Raw genomic sequence first — 22494 nt, 5'->3', positions numbered from 1 at the left:
TCCTCTCTAAAACCTTTCCATAATCTGCAGTGCTTGGGGCAGTGACAGCTGATGATGGTTTTTGCAAATGAGCAGTGGTTTAGTGGCAGAAGGTGAGTGTGGAGCAGTAAAGGTGATTGGTGACCACAGTGGTTATTTCCCACAGTGGTGCAGAGACTGTTCACTACCATCCCTTTCTGCTTGCTGCAGTGTGGTTGTAGGTGTTGGCTTTTGCTGACCTGTGGGCTCAATACTGAGGCCTGGTTAACAATGTGCCTGTTTTCCAGCCAAAGCCTTTATTCTCTTCCCATTTCCGAGGAGCTCAACACTGCAGGATCATAGAATCATGGAATGGTTTGGGTTGGAAGTGACCTTAAAGATCGCAAGCCAAATCGGGACAGTGACACCAAGCTGAGGTTACCCACACAAGCTCCAGCTTGCTCATCCTTCCTGGGTAAGTGAGGCACCCTGTGGCATTCCAGTTGTCTTTAACATTGTCACCGTATTATTTTTGGTGTTATTCACCATGAGCATCATGCACAGTAGTAGTCATACTATCGCTGTGAGAGCCTGGGAAGCATCATGTGCTGCTGTCAGTGACACACCAGCAGCTCCCTCTCCTCCCAGACAGAGTATTTACCCTCCCTTACGAGCTTCCCCTGGCCGTGGTGAGGGTAGGAGTGTGCTGCCACCTCCCGCAGAGTGGGTTGCCCATCTGCATGCTGTGCGTGGCTGTCACAGATATCAGACATGGCATCGTCTGAGAAACGCCAGAGGAAAATGCTGAACCACAAAGTACGAAGAGGAAAAGGTTAAAGACCTCTCCCAGCAGCCCTGCGTGCCTTGCCCGAGCAAGAGGCTCTGCCTACGGCCCCCCCGCCCACCGCGCTGCCCAGCTCCTGCTTGATCCCGCATTTTTCTGTCCCGGAATGTGCGCACAGAGGACTGGCTGCACTCCTCGGAACTGTGAACTGAATGATGATGAAGTGACATCGTCATGGCAACACGTGCAGATTTCCTGGTCGCTCAGCAACCTGATGCAGGCTGATGTAAGCTGTGTGCTGGCTTCCTCTGCTGGCTGCACTCCTCCAATGTGTCTGGGAGATTTGTGGTGGCTTTAGCTGGGGTTTTTCATCGGTTGGACGTGCCATGACATCAGAATGATGAGAGTGTTGTTTTTTGTGTGCACAGAGGGGAGGGGACCGAGATTGTCTCCTGTGAGAGCCCTCATCCCGGGCACTGCCTTGTTCAGGGGCACTAATGTGCACAGCTTGTTTTTAGAGGCTAGGTAGTACTTAATCTTGTACTTACTGTAACTGCTTTGTGCAATACAGACTTGAGGAGACACAAAGATGCCTTTAAGTGATTTTGTCTCAAGCTATCCCTCTTGATTCTAGCATTAGTCTTGTCAAAGGTACAATATTTTTGGGCATGAAGCAGCTGTAAACAGGTCTGATGTTTTCACAGCATGACAGCACATCAGTGCTGTAAGGGAAAGCTGCAGGCCTGATTTTTGTGCAGACCAGGTACCTGCAGAGCTGAGTGACCCGTTAGCTGTTTCATGGGTCATCTGCACTACAGCAAGACTAAATCTTTGTTCACAGTCACACTAAATCTCTGTACACAACGTGAAATGGCAAAAGCCTGCAACATCCTTCTTGCTTAAGGGTGTGTTTCTTTATATGGAGCAGAAAAATATCTTTACAGTGATGGGTGTGGCTTCAGTCTCTGCTGATGGCCAAATCAGTATCTACAGATGCCAGAGGGGTCTGCTAAATGAGTCTCAGCTCAGTGATGGTGAGGACACAGGTAAGATGCGAGAGGCAGCTCATAAGAAGCTCATGCTGCACCAGTCTTCTCCTTGCTTTGGAAAATCTGGTCTTCAGCCTTGGGAAGCAAATTAGCACTTTGATAGCCAGTGGCCTTAATGGAAGACATTAATTCAATTAGCACAAAGTGCTCGGCCTTTCAGACAGCTCTGCTCTGCTCCAGGTCGTGGGGAGGCAGCTCCTGTGAGCCACAGGCACGAAGCAACCAGGGAAATGTGCTCGGAGAGGGGTGTCCAAGGGCCCTACACCAGTCAGCACATGTGCAAATCAGGCAGAACACATCTTGTAGGAAAAGCAAAGCTCCTCCTCAGACTCCCCCACTGTCCTGGTAAGGGTGAGAAAGAGTCCCAGGCTGACATGAAGAGCTTTGTTTCTGACACTTCCTCTAAGGTCATGATGGGCTCTCAGTCATCTGGACCCCTGGGGTGAGCATCAGCTGGAATATCATTTGGGAATAAAGAGCAACAGTTCAAAACAGGGGAAGCTGAATTAGAGCTGGGGAATTAACAACATTCAGCAAGTCCTTCCAGATCTACTGGGCTATCCATTTCTGCCTGCTTAGCCCTTTGTTTGTGCTATGTAGATCGATGGAAGTGATGAAATACTTCTGGTGATGCTATGTATGACCCGAGGAGAGAAGCAACAAGAGACAGCCTGGAAGAGGGAAGGGACAGCAAGCCTTTAATGGGTGAGAATCTGCATTATCAGGGTAACAGAGAGGGAGAGAGCAGTTCTGGGGGAGGCCAGGATCAGCTCAGTCAGCCACTTGCCCTTGCTGAGAGCAGGATGGAGACAACAGATTCCTGCTTATAGACTTGTGCCTGTATCTTCTTGTGATCTATGGGATGAGGAGAGTGGGCACCCAGCAAATTACGCCATCCATGCCATCATTCATGAGCAGACAATGCCCTGAGTGGTTTGGGTGAGTTGGAGTATAAAGGATAAATAGTCCCCTGGCTCAGCCAGGAAATCCATGCATGTCCCAATAATTCCAAAATCTAAGAAGGACCAATCATGAAAAATAAATAAGTAAATAATGTAATAAATAATAAATAAAAAATACTGCTGTCAGGTTTCATCAATATGGCACTGCCAATTCTGCAACGAAGGGTTTCAAAAGAGCCAGAAGAGATTTGTTTCCCAGGTTTCTCATCATCAGGTCCAGGGGATGCAGATGAAGAAATCTATAAGGAGATTGAGGTGAAGACTTTTATCATCCCAAAGACAGATGGAATGGCTGTATACATCACTTCTCAAACATGCAGGGTGTTAGCAGTCTCCAAACAGTTCTCCCACATGATCGATGGTAGTAAAAAGGAATCCGTCACTGTTTGGCTTCAGGCTTTTCACTCAAAGCCATGTTTTATACCCTGTTTGCTCACAGAGGGGAAAAAAAATACTTCAACAAAGATTTTATTTATTTGCCAGTAAATTGTACAGAACCTGAAAAATGAGAATACCAAATTGGTGGTGCTTTTCCCCAGGTCACTCGCATGTGAGCTCCCAAGGTCTGATGGCAGACAGGCAGTCAGCCCCAGTGGTCAAACAGTTAACTCTTGCCCTGAAGCAGCCCTTTCTGGAATCTGCTTTTTTGATATTTTTCAGGGATTATCATCATGCAGAAATTTCCTCCTGTGAAGCCTGTGTTTCTGGAGCGAAAATCAAAAGAGCCTTTCTAGATGCCTCCTTGTCAGGTGCTGTGGAAGTGCCAAACTAAACAAAATTACTGTTGTCTTTTAAGACATGTGCCTAGGAGAGGCTGTGGCAGGTTTTAAAAAGCCTCTTCTGTGTCATGGACCTTGATAGCAGAGCTCTTCCTTCTCTCATCACCTTACCCATCATTTCTCTTTCCAATAACTCATAAATTGAGAGTCTTCCTTTCTCTCTCTCTCTCTCTCTTTTTTTTTTTTTTTTTTTAATTTGTTCTCTCTTTGTTTTGGATATTAAAACACTGCAGTTATTATTTCTTTCCCATCCTATCCTGTCCCATTTAGTCAAGTAAGTTCTTTGAAGGGATACACCTGGAGCAGTATCTCCAGCTTCACTCACAGGGCTGCCCCAGGCCCGAGGCTGTATGGCTCAGGTAGGAATACTTGGATTGCTCACATGGGAGCATTTTCTCCCCAGTGCAACATTTTTGGCTGAAAACTGAATTCTTTATTGCCAAAAAGGTGGCATTTCTGAGAGAAACGCAGCTTTTCCATCAAAACCCTCAAACGCCTGGAAACAATGTGATAGAGGACATGACAGATTTGTTATTCTTTGGGAAGTTGTATGCTTATGAACCCCTTGGAAGTGCCTGAAAGGCACCTCTCTGGCCAAACCTGCATCCACCTGGCAGTGAGGGGTCTCTCCCTGAAGCCTTCCTTGTTCCATGCAGCCTTGGCCACCAACAGGTCTCCAACGTGAGGCCACCAGGAAGGGTTTGGGTCCAGCCAGGATCCCCCTTGACTTCTCCTCTGCCTCCCACCCCATGCCTGCTGCAACCACAGTGTTTGGGGAATATTTGGGGTAAGGTTGGTTTTACCAGAGCCATCACAAGGAAGAGCCTATCCTCTGTCTCAACACTGCCACGCTAGTGCAGGCATTGCAGCAGCAAGGGCTGGAAATATAAATTGGTTTGCAAACTGGCCTGACACCAGCCACCAGCACTGGACCAATTCTTGCAGGCTACAAGCACAAAAACTCTGTATGAAGCTTGGGGAATTTTATTATTTTTAATACTCTGCAAACACAAATGACTCCTTATGTGGGCAAATACCACCTCATCCTCAGGCTTCTCACCAGGCACAAACCCTGCCCCGGGGGGTGTATCACAGAACCCCTGGAAACCTCAAGGAGATGAGAAAGCTTGACTTGTTTAAAGCCCTCCTTCTGCTGTCTGTTGTGTTTGGGTGAATGGTTTATTATCTTCTGCCTAATTGCTTTGCTTCCCAGCCCATTCACAGAAAATCTGGGAGCAGCACCAGTCTGCTTCCCTCCCAGGAGTAGAAATAACGGTGCTGGCAGATGACATCTGCAGGGGTTTTTTTGAGGGAAGGGAATTGTTCCTTTTATTTTTTGTTTATGAAAGACTGAGAAAAGTCTCTCTGTTTGCAGATTGATCTGTTTGCTTTAGTTGTGTCCCATTTGATTGATTTCCTGGAAATCCATCACAACTAGCTTTGTTGGAGGAGGAGACCTCTTCCATGCTCTCGGCATCAAGCTGGTTCAAGAAAAGAGGGAATGCAAACCTGGGAGAATGGCAGGCAGAGGCTGCTCTTACCTCTGCACTGCCAGGCCACCAGCCCTCACCATCTGTGCTGGACATGGCATTGCCCATGGGGGTGACTACAGCTCCTTGGTTCTGCTTCTTCCCACTTCCCCCTTGGGAATGGTAACACATCCTAGAGACAGCTCTGCAGACTCCTCCACACAGTGGCTGAGCTGAGGGGATTAAGGATATCTGTGCCTCTTTCCAGCTGTCCCACAGTTTGAGGTTGAAGAAGACATTTGAATTCTTCATTTTTATTTCTTTTTTGTCACATAAATACAACATGGGGATAATTCTGGCACTTGGAAGGGAGGCACTGCCATTGCTATTGCTGTTATTATTGATACTGGTATTGCTGCTTGAACACCTCCAGGGATGGGGCGTCCACAGCTTCTCAGAGCATCCTGTTGCAGTGCCTCACCTCCCTCAGAGAGAAGAATTTCTTCCTAATATCTAATCTCAACCCACCCTCTTCCAGTTTAAAGACATCCCTCCTTGTCCTGTCACTACATGCCCTTGTAAAAAATCCCTCTCCAGCTTTCTGGTAGGGCCCCTTGGCAACTTAATTCTGGATCTTCCCAGCCCTGCCTCTCTGTCCTGGGAGACCCTGGCTGCAAAACCCAACTCTGTCCTGGGCCTGTGGGGGCAGGGAAGGGTAGCAAGAGTGTTGTCCTGATTTGCTCAGCCCAAAGTCTGGCTGCAGAGCTGGCTTCAAGGCTTGGGAGCTGTTTCTATCTGTGCTAGAGGAGAAGGATAAGGCAGGATTTGGTTACTGGTGACAAAGCAAGCCAGGATTCCTGCTTCATACCCAAGCCTGGGTCTTCCTTCTCCTTGCTCCTGGAGCAGCCATGGGTGCGCAGCCACTCACCTCTGCATTTGGATTTTTTCCTCAGCAATCCCATGTTTCACCAGAAGGCTGAGATTTTCAGCCCCACAAGTGAAACACAAGCAGAGGTAACCACAGGACGGGAGCCTTGCTCAGAGGCGGTCCCTGGGTGTTTCCTGTGCTGCTCTCCCCATGGAATGTTGGTGTGAGCTGGGGCTGGCACCGGCTGTGGGGCAGAGGGGTCACAGGGCCCCTCCAGCCCCTCGGAGCTGGCTCCTGTTGAGAAGCAAACCGAAGACAAGCAGCAGTGAAGCCACTGAAGCAGAGCAGGTCCACGGGAGCTGCAGCCTCCAGGTAAAACACAGCTGGGGCTGGGAAAACAGGAGATGATGGAAACAGCTAAAGGCACTTGGCAGCCTTTTGACTCCAAGCAGAAATGTTCTGTAATATTCACAGTGGAAGAGAAAGAAATTTTGCAGAAATAGGGAAGTAAGAAAATGGTCTGGGCTGCTGCTGAGCAGTGAGTCTGTCAGGGGGGATGACTGCCTGTGCCTTTCTGGATGAGTATTGCTGAACTGCTTCCTAAGGATGCCCTGGCATGGCTGTTGGCAAAATCTCCAGGCATTCCTTACTGCTGGAAAGACCTGCTCACCATCCAGCACTTCATTACTGTTGGAAAGACCTTTCCAATACCCAACCCAACCATTTCTCCCTTCTTTAACCCACACAACCCTGGTTCAATCCATTTTTCCTCTCAAGTCATTTGTGAACACCAGTGGTGGTTGTCACTGTGGCTGCTGGCGGCTACCCCCTGGGCACCCCTCTGTCCTCTCGAGTCAGGGGCTCGCTCTGAGGTAGCTTTGTGGCAGCTGGACCATGCTGAAGAGGAGAAGACAGAGTGAGAAGAAGAAGTAAAAGTCAAAAACAAGGGTGAGGACAAGTGGTAGCAATTTGCCTCCCAAGTTGCTCATTCCAAGCATGCTTGAACACTGCCTTTGCATAATGTGTAGGGCTATATTTGTCCGTGAGACAGAAAGGGAGAGAGACAGAAAATATTTTTCCATTGATGTCATTCTTGCTCACTTTTTCCTCTAAGAAAATCAATGTCCTCTCCAGTCCTTTCCATTCCCTTGCCCTCCACCCTGCAGACTCACAGCCCTGCCCCTCCTGAGCAGTGCTGTGCTGGATTCCTCTTGCTAATGATGGCTGGGGCCTTTGGCCCTCTAAATCTCACACCTCCTTGGAATTTCTTCTGGCTCTTCCCCTGGCAAGAGTCTTCTCCCCCTCCCCTGTTTCAAATCTCCCTGTTCCAAATCTCCCTGTTCCTCTACCTTCCCTCCCCTTCAAACTGGAATGGGGAATGGAAAGCCCTTTCCTGGGGCTGGTTCCCAAGGGTTCCAGACCAGCTGCAAAGGAGAAGCTGTGCTGGGAATGAGGGGTGGCGGTGCCTCTGGAGGTGTTCTAGCACCCCAAGGCAGGTGCTGCTCTAGGCTGGGTGACTGCCTGTGCGGGCTGAGGCAGCTTGGAAGTGATTTCAGAAGCTGCATTTCCCAAGGGTGATCATTAGCTTGTCTGAAGGCCATCAGGAAGCCAAGAGCAGTTTCTTGATCTAAAATAAAAACTTGAAATGCATGTATTTCAAGCAGGTCCTGGTTCCTGATCCTGGGATATGCCCTCCTCCCTCGCTCAGGGAGATGTTCAGCTCGAGGAATGCAAGTTTTTCTCTAGCAAATCAATGTCCTTGAAACATCTAACATCTTTTTAGCATAGCCAGGGGAAGTTTTCCTGTGAGAGGGGAAAAATGATCACAAAATTGTGATTAAACTTGATTTCCTTTTTGGCTTTAAATTAACCTGGCAGCTGGAGGATTTTGTATCACCCAAGGAAAACTATATGGTAATATTGACATTTCTTATTCCCTAGGTGCTAAACCTTCAAAAATGCAAAGCTGCAGCTGTGCAATTCAAAAAGAGATGCAGCACATTTCTGTGCCACTGTTAGCTCAGTGTTAACTTCTTCTGGAGCAAAGAGATGCCACTGCTTCCCTCAGCAAAGCCTTGGGGACCCAGGGGCAGAGGACAAGCAGCAGCAGGCAAGTGTTCAGACTGGAGTCTCTCCTTGCCTGCTTCCCCTGGGCAGTGGAGACACCTCTGACCTGGGACTGGCACAGGTTGGTGTCTCAGCAGAGCACAATGGGCAATTTTCTTTAGAATTTTAAAGATTGGATCTGGAAACGGATGCCAAATAGGAAAGTAGTCCCAGTCTAGCATAGACCAGAGTTAATGTGAAGGTGTGGTGCTAACTGGTCTGCCTTGCAAAGGACCCAAACTCCCAAGAGGTGCCCAGAGCTGCAGTCCAGCCCTGATTGTCCTGTCTGGCACTCACATGCAGCTCCTCCCTTCCACTTTAACTGCTGCCCGACCTGCCCCTTCCTGCAGAGACAAGGAGCTGGACTTTCACCTCCTGATTCAGTGCCAGGAAAGTGGAGTCGGTGTTTGGTTACTGCCTGTTGGCTAAAACCCTGGGGAGGTGGGCACTGTGCTTCCATTGAGATGTCTTCCCTAAAACTGTCATCCCAGCTTTCATGTGTTCAAAGTCTCTCCTGTTTATGATCTGTTTCCCTTAACCTCTCTTCATTTCCAGGGAAGATCAATAAAGGAGTTAAGCTAGCTGGGTCTCAGGGCATCTGTAACAGCGGCTCTTCCACTGCCTTGCTCTTTGGAGGGTTTGCATTACACTGTTCAAAAACACTCCAGCATGTTTCAGGGCAAAGCTTGTTAGACCCTCTTCAATGAATGTTTTTTTTCTGTGCTTCTTTTTTCCCCCTAAACAAAATTTATGATCCAGCTCAAGTGCTGGAGGGCTGCTTACTGTAATGCTTCTAACAAAATTTATGCTGAGATCCCCTTCTCCCCTGTGACCCAGTCCCTCTGGTTTTCCTGGAAAAACAAAACAAAACAAAACAAAACAAAACAAAACAAACAAAATAAAACCCCACAAAAACATCTGTGAAGCCAAACATTGTATACCAGCAGCCAAAGCCCCATCCCTGCAGGTTATTGTTCTTGCAAGCAAGTTCACATCAAGCTTTCTGGTGTGTTTGCTCTTGGACTGATGGGGCTGCAGATAGAGAGGGAGAGCAGGAGCAGATCTCTTCAGGGTGGAAGAAACAGTTCCTGTGGGAGGCACAGAGCAGGGGGACCAGCAGAGCACTGCACTGATCTTTGCTCAACATCATCACAGTCCAAGGAAAACTGCACGGTCAAGGGCCATGTGCTCTTGTGCAAAATGTCTTTGGGGTTACTCCAGGAATAGATGAGAGACCTCCCAGGAAAAGAGCCCCTGAGGAGCTTTCCTGGGCTGACTTCCCTGCCTGAAGCACTGCTAATCTGGGAGTGGGATGCCCACCAGCCTGGAGCACCCACTCAGCTCACACAGCCAAGCATCCCTGGGCCCTGCATGTGGGGCAGAGGCAGGAGGCTCTCCCACATGAGGGCAGGACAAGGGACAGAGATTCCCAAGCCACAATTGGAGCTCACAGCTGCAAACCCTTCCTGCTGAAAGTGATGAAGCCAAATGGCTGTATCCCTGCCTGGAGCAGCAAGCCCCTGGAGGTGGGTCCTGTCAGTGTGACAGTGGCTCTGCTGTGATGGAGCAGGACAGAACAGCCCAGGTCACAACCAGCACCAGGCCTTGCCTTACCTCTGCTCCTGTTGGTTTACCTCCCCCCGTGAGGTAGGTATCAACAAATAGTGGAGAAAGCCCTTTGCTCAGCCTTTTTCTGAAGCAGAACAGATGACTCTGGCATACGGCAGCTTCACAAAATTACTTGGGATGGGAGCCACTGTCACGTGGAGGCAAAGCTTAGCCCAGTGAGGGCTGGAGGCAGCCACTGCCCAGGAAATGCCATGCCAGGAGGTGTGCTTTCACCCCTGGACACGTGTGCATGGACACACACACACACACGTGTGTCCAGCTGCCTCCTCAGGGCCCTCCCTGCACATGCAGCCATAAATGGATTCCAGCATGACTGCATGAGATTTGGGAAAAGGCAGATTAGAGGGCTAACAACAGGCAAATGCAATTATGGAAAAGCAGTCCAATAAATAGAATTATGCTCTGCCACCCAAGCAATGGATTCCAGCCAGGCCTTGAGCAAATTTAGGGTAAGGGGAGATTAGGCACTGGACATGGAGATTACCAAGGATCTGGAAGCACGACAGTGCATGCTGCTGAAGGAAAAGTCCCAACATCCTTACCTGCATTGGTCAGTGTTTGCTTGGATGCTGCTTTGGGCCAGGCTGACCCTTTTCCAGTGTGGACAGCCAAGGCCAGCATTTGAGTAGGTGCCTTCTGCCTGTCCCCTGCCACAGCAGAAAGCCAGGGCATGGCATAAGCAAAAATCAGACTTGTTCTGCTCTCTGGCCTGTCAGTAACCAAGTGACTTTTCTTCATTTAGCTACACAAGGTGAGGAAGAGCTTATTCTGCCTGCATAACTTCACCAAGCACAGGTGGTCAGAAACATGTAGGACTATTCATTTCCCATAGTTATTAACTAGCCAGCAGCAGGTTTTTCCACCTTGATAGTCCTGTTCACTGGCTCCTGACAATCTTGCAAATGATCTCACATCAGCACATGCTCCATTTCCCTTGTAATGTCACTCCCACCACTGCACCTACCTTTTTAATACTTGCAGGCATGGTGACCCCACCACTTCCCTGGACAGTCAGTTCCAATGTTTGGCAAACCTGTCCATGAAACTTTTTTCCTAATATCCAACCTCAACATCCCTTGGTGCAACTTGAGGCCATTTCCTCTTGTTCTATCAGACATGGTAACCTTATAACAGCAGAAATCTGACTACAGACAGGAGCATTGAGCCCTCTTCTCCAACCAGACCAGCCAGCAAGCTAAAAAGCCTGAATATCAAGTCCAGTCAGGAAGAGCATAAAAGGTTGCTTGGCTGATGCCAAGAAGCCAGTCAATGGACCCGAGCAGTCACTGATCATCATTTCCTATTATCTAGTTGTTAACAGTGGGGCATCAGCACTTGCAGGGTTTAGTACTGAGATCCTGCCACTCTCCCCTATTGGTTTTCAAGGTGCTGCTGCTACCATCCCCACCATGCTGCACTAAATCTCACCCTGCCAGGAAATGGCTACGAATTAGGGCTGTTCCCATATTGCCAATTTAGCCTAATTAAAATGGGAAAAGAGTTGCTTTTCCTCAAAGAGAAAATAGGTTTTGAGAAAGGCACTAACTCGGATGTTGTTGGTCTGATTCTTCTTTTACTTCTGTTCCTCCTCCTCCTCATCACACAGATCCAGACCCATTAACTAGATCTTTTGGTAGGAAAGCCATGCTGAACCCAGGGCTTGCTTGCTCCAGCCTTGCTCTGCACTTGGACAGCCAAGGGCAACCCAGGCTCCCCAGCTGCTGGGGCTGCACTCTGGGATACAGATCATGGAAGAGATGCAGCACCCAAATAGCAAGGGCCTGGCCGATGCACCAGCTGGAGGTGAGAAACACGCCCAAGCTCTGCCTGTCAAATGCTGACAAGGAGAAAAGGAGGCTCAGAGTGGACCTTACTGTGCTCTGCAGCTACCTGGAAGGAGTTTGTAGTCAGCTGGGGGTTGGTCTCTTCTCCCAAGTAATAGGCAACAGGAGAAGAATATTAGGGAAAATTTCTTCACCAAAAGGGTTTCCAGGCACTGGAACAGGCTGTCCAGGGAGGTGGTTGAGTCACCATCCCTAGAGGTATTTAAAGACAAGTGGATGTTGCACTTAGGGACTTGTCAGTGCTGGGTTAATGGTTGGACTCAAAGACCCTAAAGGTCTTTTCCAACCTAAATGATTCTATATTTCAGTGGTGCTCTACAGCTCAACAATCCTAACACCAGGGACTCACCCTGCCGTTCCCTACTGGCTCCAGTTCAGTGCAAAGAGGCTGAAGGACAAAATGCTAGGCTGCCATCCCATGCCTTTGGAAACCCCGACCCAGGAATCCCACCTTCTCCCCTTCAAAACCCACTTAAAGGTCAAAGGTTTTTCTTTTTTTTATAAGTACATTTTTTGATCTTCTTGCCTCTGAGCTCCTGCAATGTAGCTGGGTCACAGGCTTGAGTTTTGTCCTGGAAAAGGACTTCTGAATTTGAAAGCTGAGCAGCTCACAGCATCCCCTAAACTGGATCCCTGGGCCAAGGCCACTGAAGTGCTGGATCAGGCCAGCTGAAAGTCTCCTGACTCCAACAGCAGACCCTGGGAAGGGTTTAATGCCTGGAACTAATTTCCTCATGAACAGGAAGGGATGCCTTTGTGCATGGTACCCCCTGACTGATTCCTCTCTATGAAGCTGCCCAAAGACTTTTCAAAGCTCGGCAAGGGTTTGGCAGCCCCAGCACCTCACAGAGATGAGCTCTTCCATATCCAGGCCATGGAAAGCAGTATCTCATCTGGCCTATTTGAACACACCAGCAAGTGATTTATCTGCTGCTCCTGCTTCTTCTCTTACAGGACAATGAGCGGGGGTTTTTTTGTGCACCTGCTCTCATCATTGTAAGCAGCTCTTCTACAGACTAAGATATCCTTATATTTAATGATTCCTCAACCAGCAGCTGCTCAGAAGACTTTGATTACCTTCGGTGCCTTTCTCTGCGCATTTTTCTACTCCTCCGTGTGCGGCAGGAGGTGGGTGCAGCACCCTCAGGACAACCCCACAGTACCAACACTGGCTGCGAGCCTCTGTGCTTGTGGCGGAAAAGAATCTTTTTTCAAGAGGGGTTGAACACCTCCAAAGGAAGCTGTGTGCTTGGTGCTCCCAGCCTCACCCACAAGGTGCTTGTACCTCGCTCCCTCGGCTGAAGGCGTTTGCTGGTTGGGAGAGCAGCGAGCGCTGGTCCGAGCGGAGTCCGCAGTTCAATCCTGCCATCTGCAGCTCCCGGCTGGAACTGCGGCAGCACCTCCTGCCCCGCAGGCAGCTCCCGCCTGGACGCGGGCAAACAACCCCTTATTTAAAGAACCTTCTCAGGTGAGGTTTCTGGGTTTAAAATTCCCGGAGGTGAGAACGGGACAAACAGGGCTTGAAGAGGAATGAATATGCTGTACATGAGATAAAGTCTTTTATCTAATGATTAAGTAGTTAAAACACATGCCCCTGACAAATTGAGATTAGCCTCGGGGGAGAGTCTGCTTATCAGCAGTACAAGGGGGTGTAGCTGTGTTGTTTCCCAGAAGTTCTGACACAATCTATCCATTTCAGGTGGAAAAAAATGTTTGTCCAAATACTTCACCCAGGAAATTCCCACTTGCCAAAGCTTTGAATGCTTTCAATGCTTTTTTCATAAAATCATAGAATGGTTTACATTGGAAGGGACCTTAAAGATCAATCCCCTGCCACCAAACCAATTCTCCTGCCAGCGTGTCCCTTTGAGCCACTCCCAGCTGGATCCCACCCTAACTCCAGGAGCTGTCACAATTCCAATCCAGATACCACTTCAGATCCCTGTGCTGGAGGAGAACATTGTGCTTCATCCATCTGAACTCCTGTATTATACATGACATGGTGCATCCCAGGATTAATGAAGTCTTCATTAATATCAAAAAAAGAGAAACAATCTGTTCCTGACCTAAAAATTCCTACCTCTGACTTTTTATCACTGGGTACACTTGAGTCTCAGGCCTCTCTTAAGGCTCTTCCATTGTTCAGTCAAAAGTAAGTTTTGGAAATCCTGTTCCCTTTTTTATTGACTCACTGTAGACCTAGAGAAGGAGATAATTCTTCTATGTCTTGGTTGATTGAACAGAATCAATCCATCCATAAAGTGTCTTGAAAGCCATGAATATCTGCATAAAGGCCGAATGCCAGTTATTTTTTGGTTAATGCTATGTTAGAAGTACATCATTACATTCAAATAATCAAAGGCTTTTGCTTAGTATCTCATGCAAAATTCCCATCTCAGTAACAGCAGTCTGTTCATTAGAGAAATGATTTCTTTTTAATGTGTGACTCATGAATCCCTCTAATGTAGGTCAGTGGGAATGTGTGTCAATCCACCACCAGCACAGAGGGCACATCCTGAGGCACAGCCCTGATGGCTCAGTGATGACACCACAGCTTCCTGAATCTCTCAGCAGCTTTGCAAGCAGCTTCTGGCCCTTGCCTTCCTCAGTTTGGAGCTTCCAGCTCGAAAAACCAAAGCTGTTCACTCAGCCTGCTGCCTCTTGGATGTGACTGCTGTCCAACAGCATGATCCTCTCCCGACCTCAGGGACGAGGAGAGTAATAAGGCCTTAAAGTGAAATTGCACAAGGGTAAAACCCCAGGAATTATTTTTACAAATGTGGTTTAATGGGAAAAGGCTGCTTCTATCGCATATTCTGAATTTGGCTTTAAACCCAGCCTGCTGTCTAAGAAGTGCCTGCAAGGCCATGCCTTCACGTCTCAGCAGCAGAGCTGAGTGATTACAGATGTCTGCCTTTCCTAAGACTTGTTCACATGAAGCAAACATTAAGAAGGAGAGCTGGATCCATCGCCTGCTCCAAGAGCTGAGCCAGAAGTGCTGTTTCCCAGCATCTGTTAGCATGGAGCTGACAGGTGAGCTGTCTTGTCAGTGCCTGGAGGGACATGGGCTTTGTAAGCCCTCCAGGTTACCCCTGTCAGCACCAGGAGCAGGGTCAGAGCCTGCAGGAAACAGACTTTCCCATGGATGTGGTGACCCAGGTCCACATGCAGGAGTATGCTGAGATCTCTTAGCTTGCCTGCGGTGACTTTCCCAGGCCCCGTGATTTTGTTCCAGGGCAGTAACACACAGAAACCTCCCCAGAGCATCTCTGCAGTCACCTCTGGCACAGGCACTTGCTGGAGGGGTTGGTGCTTCCACCAGGAAACTTCTGAGTTTGCCTTTGCTTCCCTGTACTCAGGCCCATCCATGCCCAACTTCATATTCACTGCTCCTCGTTCTTTATTCCAGCCAGGCCATGGAGTATCCTCCTGCCCCATCAAAGTTCAGGGAGTTTCTCACGCCTCCTTAGGGAAGGAGGAATGATGTCAACCCCTTCCCGGGCCAGAGCCAACACCCAAATTAGGAGTTTGCAATGCTGAGTGTTACAAAGGCCACTTAGAATTCAGAATTCCCCTCTGCTGCCTTTAGTGAGAATTCTGCCTGGCAACCAAGGCCCAGAGGAAAATGCCCAGGTTCACCACAGCACATTGCTCCTTTTGGCTTCCTAGTATCTTCAGCCTGATGTGGAAGGCTTTGTCCAAGGGACCTCAGTGGGAACCAATGATATCTGGAAGCCATGGGTCAGGTGTCCAATTCGTCTTCTAAATTTGATTAAACATTGTGCTGGCCATTACTGACTACCCTGAAAGCTTGAAACTGTTAATTTTTTTCTAATGGGGAAAAAATCCTTTGGTTTCATCTGATATAATAATGAAAAGGAAAGGTTTTATGCCAGTGTCTAGGAGAAATAAAAAAAGTATCAGAAGAAGAAAAATCTGGCACTCACAACTACAATTTTCTTTTAACCATTTTTCTTGCAATCCAGTAAAATCAAAGCCTGACACTCTCAATTTCATTTCACATCTCCTATCACTTCTGACTTCTAGAGCATGTGGAATGCCGGTTTGAAAAAAAACCCAAAAACCCAAAATCCAAACAACTAGACACATTAACATTTCTACAGGTTAATGACTGTGTTTAGGTCCTGCAAATCATACACACCGTCGGTAAGCAAAGCACCTTCCTGCTCCATGGATGGAGATGTAACTTGTGTCCCTCAGAGATAAGGAGAAGGGGTTTTCGGCCACGAAATCCAAGGATGATGGAGAAGATTCACCCCACAGCTGTGCTTCCCACCTTGTCTCAGCATTTCTCCCTGCATGGAGCTGGGAGCCATCACTACAGCCCAGCTCCTTGGCATCAGGCAGACAAAACAAGTAAAGAGGACAGGAGGGTGGATATAAGACACAGGATGGGCAAGAGCCATTCCTCCCACTTTTCACTGCAATATTCCTGCAAATTTTTATTGTGAGGAAGCTCTACTCCACTAAGCTGCTTTTTCCCTGATTTCAGGTTAGAAGAACGTTTGCAATCTGCTCTGCTGACTCAAAATGCCTATGGGATATCACCCTAGAGAATACACATTCTATCGAATGCCAAGTACCTTTCATATAGGCAATAGTATTCCCTCCCTCTCTCCACAGTAGGTATTTCAGTTCAAACCCTGGGAAAGCTTCAGGAGATGCATTCATCATCTGGCTGAATAATTCAGCATATGGAGATGATCTATTTCCTCCCCTTTTCTTGAATGCATTGCTTTTAAATGCATAGTACTGTTTGCACAATAATCTTTCATCTCGCACAGCCAGCCACGATACAGAGGTATTTCTGTGGCAGCTTTGCCTTTGATGGTGGATGCCATCAAATCTAATGGATGCCATGTAAAGCAAGGAAATAATATTTCCTCAAGTGGAAAGCTGTATGTATTATTTAACCTGCACCAGCCTTACGTGGACCAGTTTTTCTCTCGGGGAAGGGACATGGGCTGGCTCTCCCAGACCTTTGGTATCCCAGAAATAATGCCAAATTTTCTTGAGGTGCTACAACAAAGATCCTTCCCATGGTGGTTTAGGGAGGGAAGGGCAAGGGGAGGACCTGGATTTAAGTCTTGCAATACTTCAAGCCCTCCCCAGGGGCTTTGTGAGGAACAGGTTTCTGCCTGCCGTGTGCTGCAAGCAGTGAGACAAGCTCAGGCCAGGGAGCCTCTAGATGTCACTGCCAGGCAGCAGAAATGGACCCCAGAGCCACAGCGGGCTGGGGACACCCGGCCCCGGCACAGCTGGAGGCAGGGACACAGGGTAGCAATGGCCAGGCTGGTGGGGGCGTTGGGAAACCTGCTCTGAAGAGGCTGCTGCGCTTTGGGACTGCCCGGGCATCCCCCTCCCCAGGGCTGGAACCGTGCAGCTATTGCAGGGTGGGACCAGGTGCAAGGAGCGTGGCCAGGAATTGCAGGTTCAGGTGTTTCGTGTACGGAACTGCCAGGTAAGAGTGAAATGTTTGAGCTGCAGCCCTGCAGCAAGGAGATCCTAAAGACAGGTGCTGAGGCTAAGCTCCATAGTGCCAAATAGAGCTGGCACCCCCCACCACAGAAGTGATCCCAGCATTTGTCTGTGCTCCTGCTGAGCCACCTGAGCATGGGGAGGAGTCTCTCCTGACAGAACTTCCATTGCCTCCTACTCAGAGAAGTACAAGCAGCTCTTCTGAGAAAGGGCCACCATCTGGCTGAGGGTAGCAGCAAGAGCTGAGCATTCCCAGGCACCCCTCCATGTTGGTATTCCTCCACTGGAATACCAGTCCCTCGCTGCTGCACCCTTGCTTGAGAGAGGCCTGTGGGTCTGCAGCCCATGCTCAGGGCATTTGCTGTGGCTGTTCCCTGCTTTGAGAAATGCATTGCATTAAGAAACAAAAATAAAAATCATTAGTGCACACCATAAAGTGCACAGGCCAGTGGGCTGCCCACAGCCAGAGTCAAAGCCAGCCCTCCCCTCTCTAGCCATGCACGTGGTTATGGAATAATGAGCCTTTTTTGTAGCTTGAAAAATGTTATAGTTATTCTGTATAAATTGAAGCAGCAGTTCCTCTGTGAGAGACCTGAGGCGCAGCAAAAGGTGGAGAGGGAGGTTCAGTTACCCCACAACTGGCCATGGACACCCCCAGTCTCCCATGCCACAACAGCAGGATGTATTCACTGAGGCATGGGCATCAAACCACAGCCTCCAAGGTGCTTGGGAAAGCCTTGATCCAGGCTGCATACTCAGGAAACAGACCCTGTAGATAAGACATGTGAGAACTTCCTCTTCTGTCCATATTGGCATGATGTGGGCACAGCCTTTGCCAGGCAGATGTAAGACATGGGGCCTTTGGGTCTCAGGAGGAGGGCAGCAAACAGCAGGGCTTCAAGATTACATCCAGAGATTATGCTTGCAGGGTCAGCTGTCACCACTTCTGCACCAAAGTCCTTCTAATGCTAATGGTTGGCTTAGATCCTACCTAATTTCATCAGCTCTATATCCCATCTCCTGTGCTAGGGAGTTCAGCATCACTAATCTCATCTGCTTCAGCCTGCTTCTTACCCTCTCAAGGGCTTTAGCCTCATGAAGATTTAAAAATAGAGCATTTGTTTGAGGTCCTTCTCTTCAATTTCTAACAGCAGATTCTCTTAAGGCTTTTCAGACTTGTGTCCCTCAGGACCAGGAACTGATTTTAATCAAAAAAATTAGAGATGATACTATCATAATTGGATGAATCTCAGAGCCTTCACAAGTGCCAGAAACCTCATGGGGCCTGAACTCACATTTCAGTGCTGGCAAACACAGTTGAAGGGGCACAAAGATTTTAATAGAGGCACCATGCCCACAAAGTTGGCCTTCACAGCCTAATCAAGCACAGACGAGAAAGTTTTCTCTCTGTATCTAACACCCCACTGATCTGAGCAGCCTTTGTTTTCAGTGTTGGCCCCTGTATTTGTGAAATGTACTAAGCTTCTTGTTGCTTTTGGTAATAATAGTCACTGCTGTATTATGGCCAAATCATTGCTTTTCTCCCTTATTGACCCTTTTTTTTCAGGCTACCAAACACCCTTGACTTTGCTTGTGGGATGGTTAATCAACAAGTCTGTCACAATGATGGATTCTTCCTGAATTGTTGCTTAATTAGCTTGGTTGGAGGTATAAATCAAGTGGAATACCAATTCTTCCAATGCCACAGACAGGCAGCCATGCTCAGCTTGACAGCAGTGAGTTATTACTCTGCCCCAGTGCAGGATCAGCCTGCAGGCACCAGCCTGCAAAGCCAGGGGGGACATGGGTGGGTTCCTGAGAGTGCTGGTGTGCACAGAGCACACATGGCTGGGTGAAGGGCTGGTGGGATGGAGCTGAAGGTGGGCTCTGCAGGGGCTCTGTGCCTGGGGACACCCCCCAGAGCATCATCCCCAGCAGCTGCTCACGGGGAGACAACCCATGGGTCGCTGATGTTTCTCACCTGGGGTGCCTGGTGTCTGTGCCTGCTTTTTAATGAAGAGGAGACATTTCAGTCTGTGGCCAGACTGAGTTATGAGACAGGGATCTTTGCCTCCTGACAGGCAGAATTGCCTTCCACAGAAAGGCAATTACACATCGCAACAAAAGGAGAAGTAATACATTGGCTGCAAATTAAGATTTTTAAGATTGATCTTAATGGCTTGGTATTTTTATAGATGAGGCTTTCACACAACAAGAATGTATTTAAACCAGTGGACTCGAACAGAATTTTGCAACTTTAACAGAGATTACTTCTCTGTAGCTACAAAGAGCTTGTTCCCAGCAGGTCTGAGCCATCTCAAGCACCCCTGAACTGTGTGGTGGAAACCATCCAGAAGTACTTCAAGTTTTTCAATTGCCCTTTTTGAATTCCCAGGCTAAGCTACATAAACCTTTCTCTGAAATGGTTCTACTAATAAACCTTTTTAGCAAAGCATATTTATTTTGCCACGGTCCCCTTTTTATCTTCTCTCTTCGCCAACATTTGCAGAGGGCTTAATTAGTGATTAATGATTTCAGGTGGAATGTGTAAGTCTCACTTTGGAGAAGGAATCAGTTTGTTCAAAAATTACTGAAAAAATATTAAAATAGTCTAATTTTACTGATTTCCCCTTCCTCTCATTTTCAGTGGAAGAGTGAGTTCAGTGGCCCCTCGTGCCTAGGACCTACCTACATGAGTAGTGCTCTCCAAGTTGCTGAATGAGACACTGACACAGACTGAGCTCATGATAACAAAGATCTGGGTCTCTTCTTTACCTTGTGATGTAGTTGTTGCTCCAGTGTGCAACATCTCCCTGCCAAGTGGGGTAAATCTGTTGCTAGCATGTGGATGCCTCAATGGAAACTTGTGCAGAGGGTCTGGGTGAGGCACGGTGTGAATTATATTGCCATGGCAACCCTGGATTTCTTTCATCCATCGACATTTGCATCCTTCTTTTCTGGCATTTTCACAGACTCTTCAAAGATTTTTTTTTTTCAATAGCTGAGTGGAATAAATCACTAAATTTGCTGTTATTGCCATGATAAAAAAGTATGAAAATGAAGTTCATGTGTGGGTACAGAAAGGTTTCAGTTATTTTCCAGGTTTAAGTTAAATTTTTGAGCAGGAATTATGTCTGAAGAAGCCTTACATTTTTAAAGACATCAGGACAGAGGAAGAGAATGCAGTTCAGATAAACCTGTCTATTCCCAGACAGCCCCAATATAGATTCGGGAAGTCAGAAAAAAGCACTGAACAATCTGTTCTATATCTCTAATATGCCACCCCACTGCTGTAGCAAATAAAATGGAATCCCTATAGTTGATGAACTCAAAAATGCTCCAGACTTTTTTTTTTTTCTAATTTATTAATAAAAATTATAAAGAGAATCAAAAAGCTTCGGGTGTTATTTATGAATTATGACTAATTTCTTCAATCATTTTCTGGCACTTATTAATGGCACACAAGAAAATTAAGGAATAATTCAAATAAAAGTGTGTCTTAATTTTTTTTGTAACCTACATCTTATACACTCCTTTCACACAAAAGGCAGAGATCTGTTCTTTTTCACAATGGAGTTAATGGAGCTGTTCCTGGCTTCTGTACTATTTACAGGAAGACAAGAGGAGATTACAGTCAACACTTCCAGCTTGCCCAGACCATTAAGTACTACCAGCTTGTCCATGGAGCGCTTTCATTAGCAATTCTTCTCTCTCCAAGGCACCTCCAGTTTGCCTGGAAAGGACTCTTCATCACAACATCTGAGTACCACCAAGCAGAAGGACACCTGGCTTCACTCCTTCACAGTGGTTTTTCAAGAACTCCGTGGATGGCTTTTGTATGGGATGGCCTTGGGCACTGTTCTACTGAGGAGGAAGAAAAGTCATCTAAAACAGAGGTAAAGAGACTCACTCAGAACACAGCCAGCTTCAGGTCAGCCTTTAGGGATCACTAATGGGAATATTTTTGCCAAGAGAATTTCTTCAGCGAATGCCAAGTGTGTTTTCCCATATCAATCACAGTTTGTTAGGCTCCAGTTTAAACAGTTCTGGTCCTCTGAGGGTCCTGTGCCATGACTGCCCAGGCTCCAGCTGCAAGTGTCTGCTAATTTGCTCAAGTGAACTGCTTACAAACACCCTACAGGCAGGATTTCATTCCAAACTGGTAAGTGAAAATTATGATTAATTATATATTCCCAGAAGTTATGATCAGTTTATGAATGATTCATGAAAAAAAAAAAAAGACTAAATAGACTATGAATATAATTTGCAAGCAATAATTTAAGCAACTTCATCTCCAAAGGCAAGGTCCTTCTCATATTTACCTAATGATAGTCTACAGTGCAAGTGCTGGGTGCAGTTGTTGTGAATATTCTGTTTCCACACATCAAAATGCAGGTTTGCACTGTCCACAGCTCTGAATGCAAAGGGCAGACTTTCAAACAAACCACTGTTTGCAAGCAGAGCTCAGAGGGGTGAAAGCATCACAGTGCTGAGTGCTGAAGCCCAGCTCCTGCCACAGCTGGACACACTGGATGTAACCAGGAGCCAAGAGAGAGGAGCAGCTGGGCATAAATGTTATCCTGGAGTCAAGGTGAAAGACATGGAGCCATCCCTGCCTTGGCTCTGAACCTACCATGCTTTCTCCCTTGGGGAGTGTAATTTAAACCCCCGTTATACATTGCCCCTTCCAACTTCTCACCAAAGCTGGCATCCAGAGCAAACTGCCTTCAGAAACAGGGTGTGAATACCAGAGATGCTGTTCATGATTTATTTATTATTGTAATTCCTGTCTATAGGAAGGCTTATCTGGATGCAGTTCATGGATTTCAAAGAATGTCAAGGGTTTGGGTTTTTTACTCCATTTTTGGACCGGGCTGACAAGGAAAGTGTCCAACTTTGCCCAAGGATGGTCCACAAATTCCTGGGGTCAACCACCCCTCCACTGCACGTTTTCTCTAAGGATTGGGTTTCATCCCTGTTTTCTCCTCAGTGAGAAATGTCTGGGACCAGCACTAACACTCTAACACTGCAGCTGGAACAGTGGCATCCCAAAGGGTTAGCAGAAGCACGATGGCTGAGATGGTTCTTGGTGTATAAACAGCACAAGTTTTGCAGGAAAGGGCAGAGTCTTTCATGAGAACCAAGCAGCAAAATCAGAAAGTCTAGAGGAAGGAAGTCCCTCTCTAAGTGTGACATAAAGTGAGCAAACATCAAAAGAAGCACAAGGTTGGGACTGCTGTTCAAATGTAAACTAAATCACATAATTCAGTTAAAAATGTGAAATCAGATTGACCAAGAAATCTAAGTTACTGTGTATACCCACCCTTTATTTGACTTTACATTTGCTGCTGTGTAAGATATGCAGAGATAATTGCACCCCTCAGAAGAAAACAAAAAAGAAGTCCTGCTCACTCATCTATTATCTCAGGTGGGGGGACAAGTTTCAGCTGAGCCATTGGTGGTCTGCTTGACTGGTCAGGTCATCAGCAATTCCCCAGAAAAAATAGCCCAAAGTCCAATTCCCTTTGAAGCCCCTCTCATGCTGCA

At 47.4% G+C, this 22494-nt stretch overlaps 1 protein-coding gene across 4 annotated transcripts in view; it reads right to left on the bottom strand.

Annotated features, from left to right (window-relative positions):
* Positions 1-20289: 20289 nt before the first annotated feature.
* CAPN13 (calpain 13) overlaps positions 20290-22494 on the bottom strand; it is a 49872-nt gene continuing 47667 nt past the window's right edge. For 2 of the 4 annotated variants that reach the window (XM_042051742.1, XM_042051744.1), the window contains exon 23: positions 20291-20832. The gene's annotated coding sequence lies outside the window, so the exon portion shown is untranslated. Of the gene's footprint in view, positions 20833-22494 lie in introns of all 4 variants that reach the window. The other 2 variants (XM_042051743.1, XM_042051746.1) reach the window with 2 other exon arrangements.

Source organism: Corvus kubaryi, unplaced genomic scaffold (genome assembly GCF_017639235.1).
Source record: "Corvus kubaryi isolate FWS band 111438036 unplaced genomic scaffold, C.kubaryi_AGA036_p1.0 76, whole genome shotgun sequence".
Lineage (NCBI taxonomy): Eukaryota > Metazoa > Chordata > Aves > Passeriformes > Corvidae > Corvus > Corvus kubaryi.
This window is presented reverse-complemented; position numbering and strand designations above follow the sequence as displayed.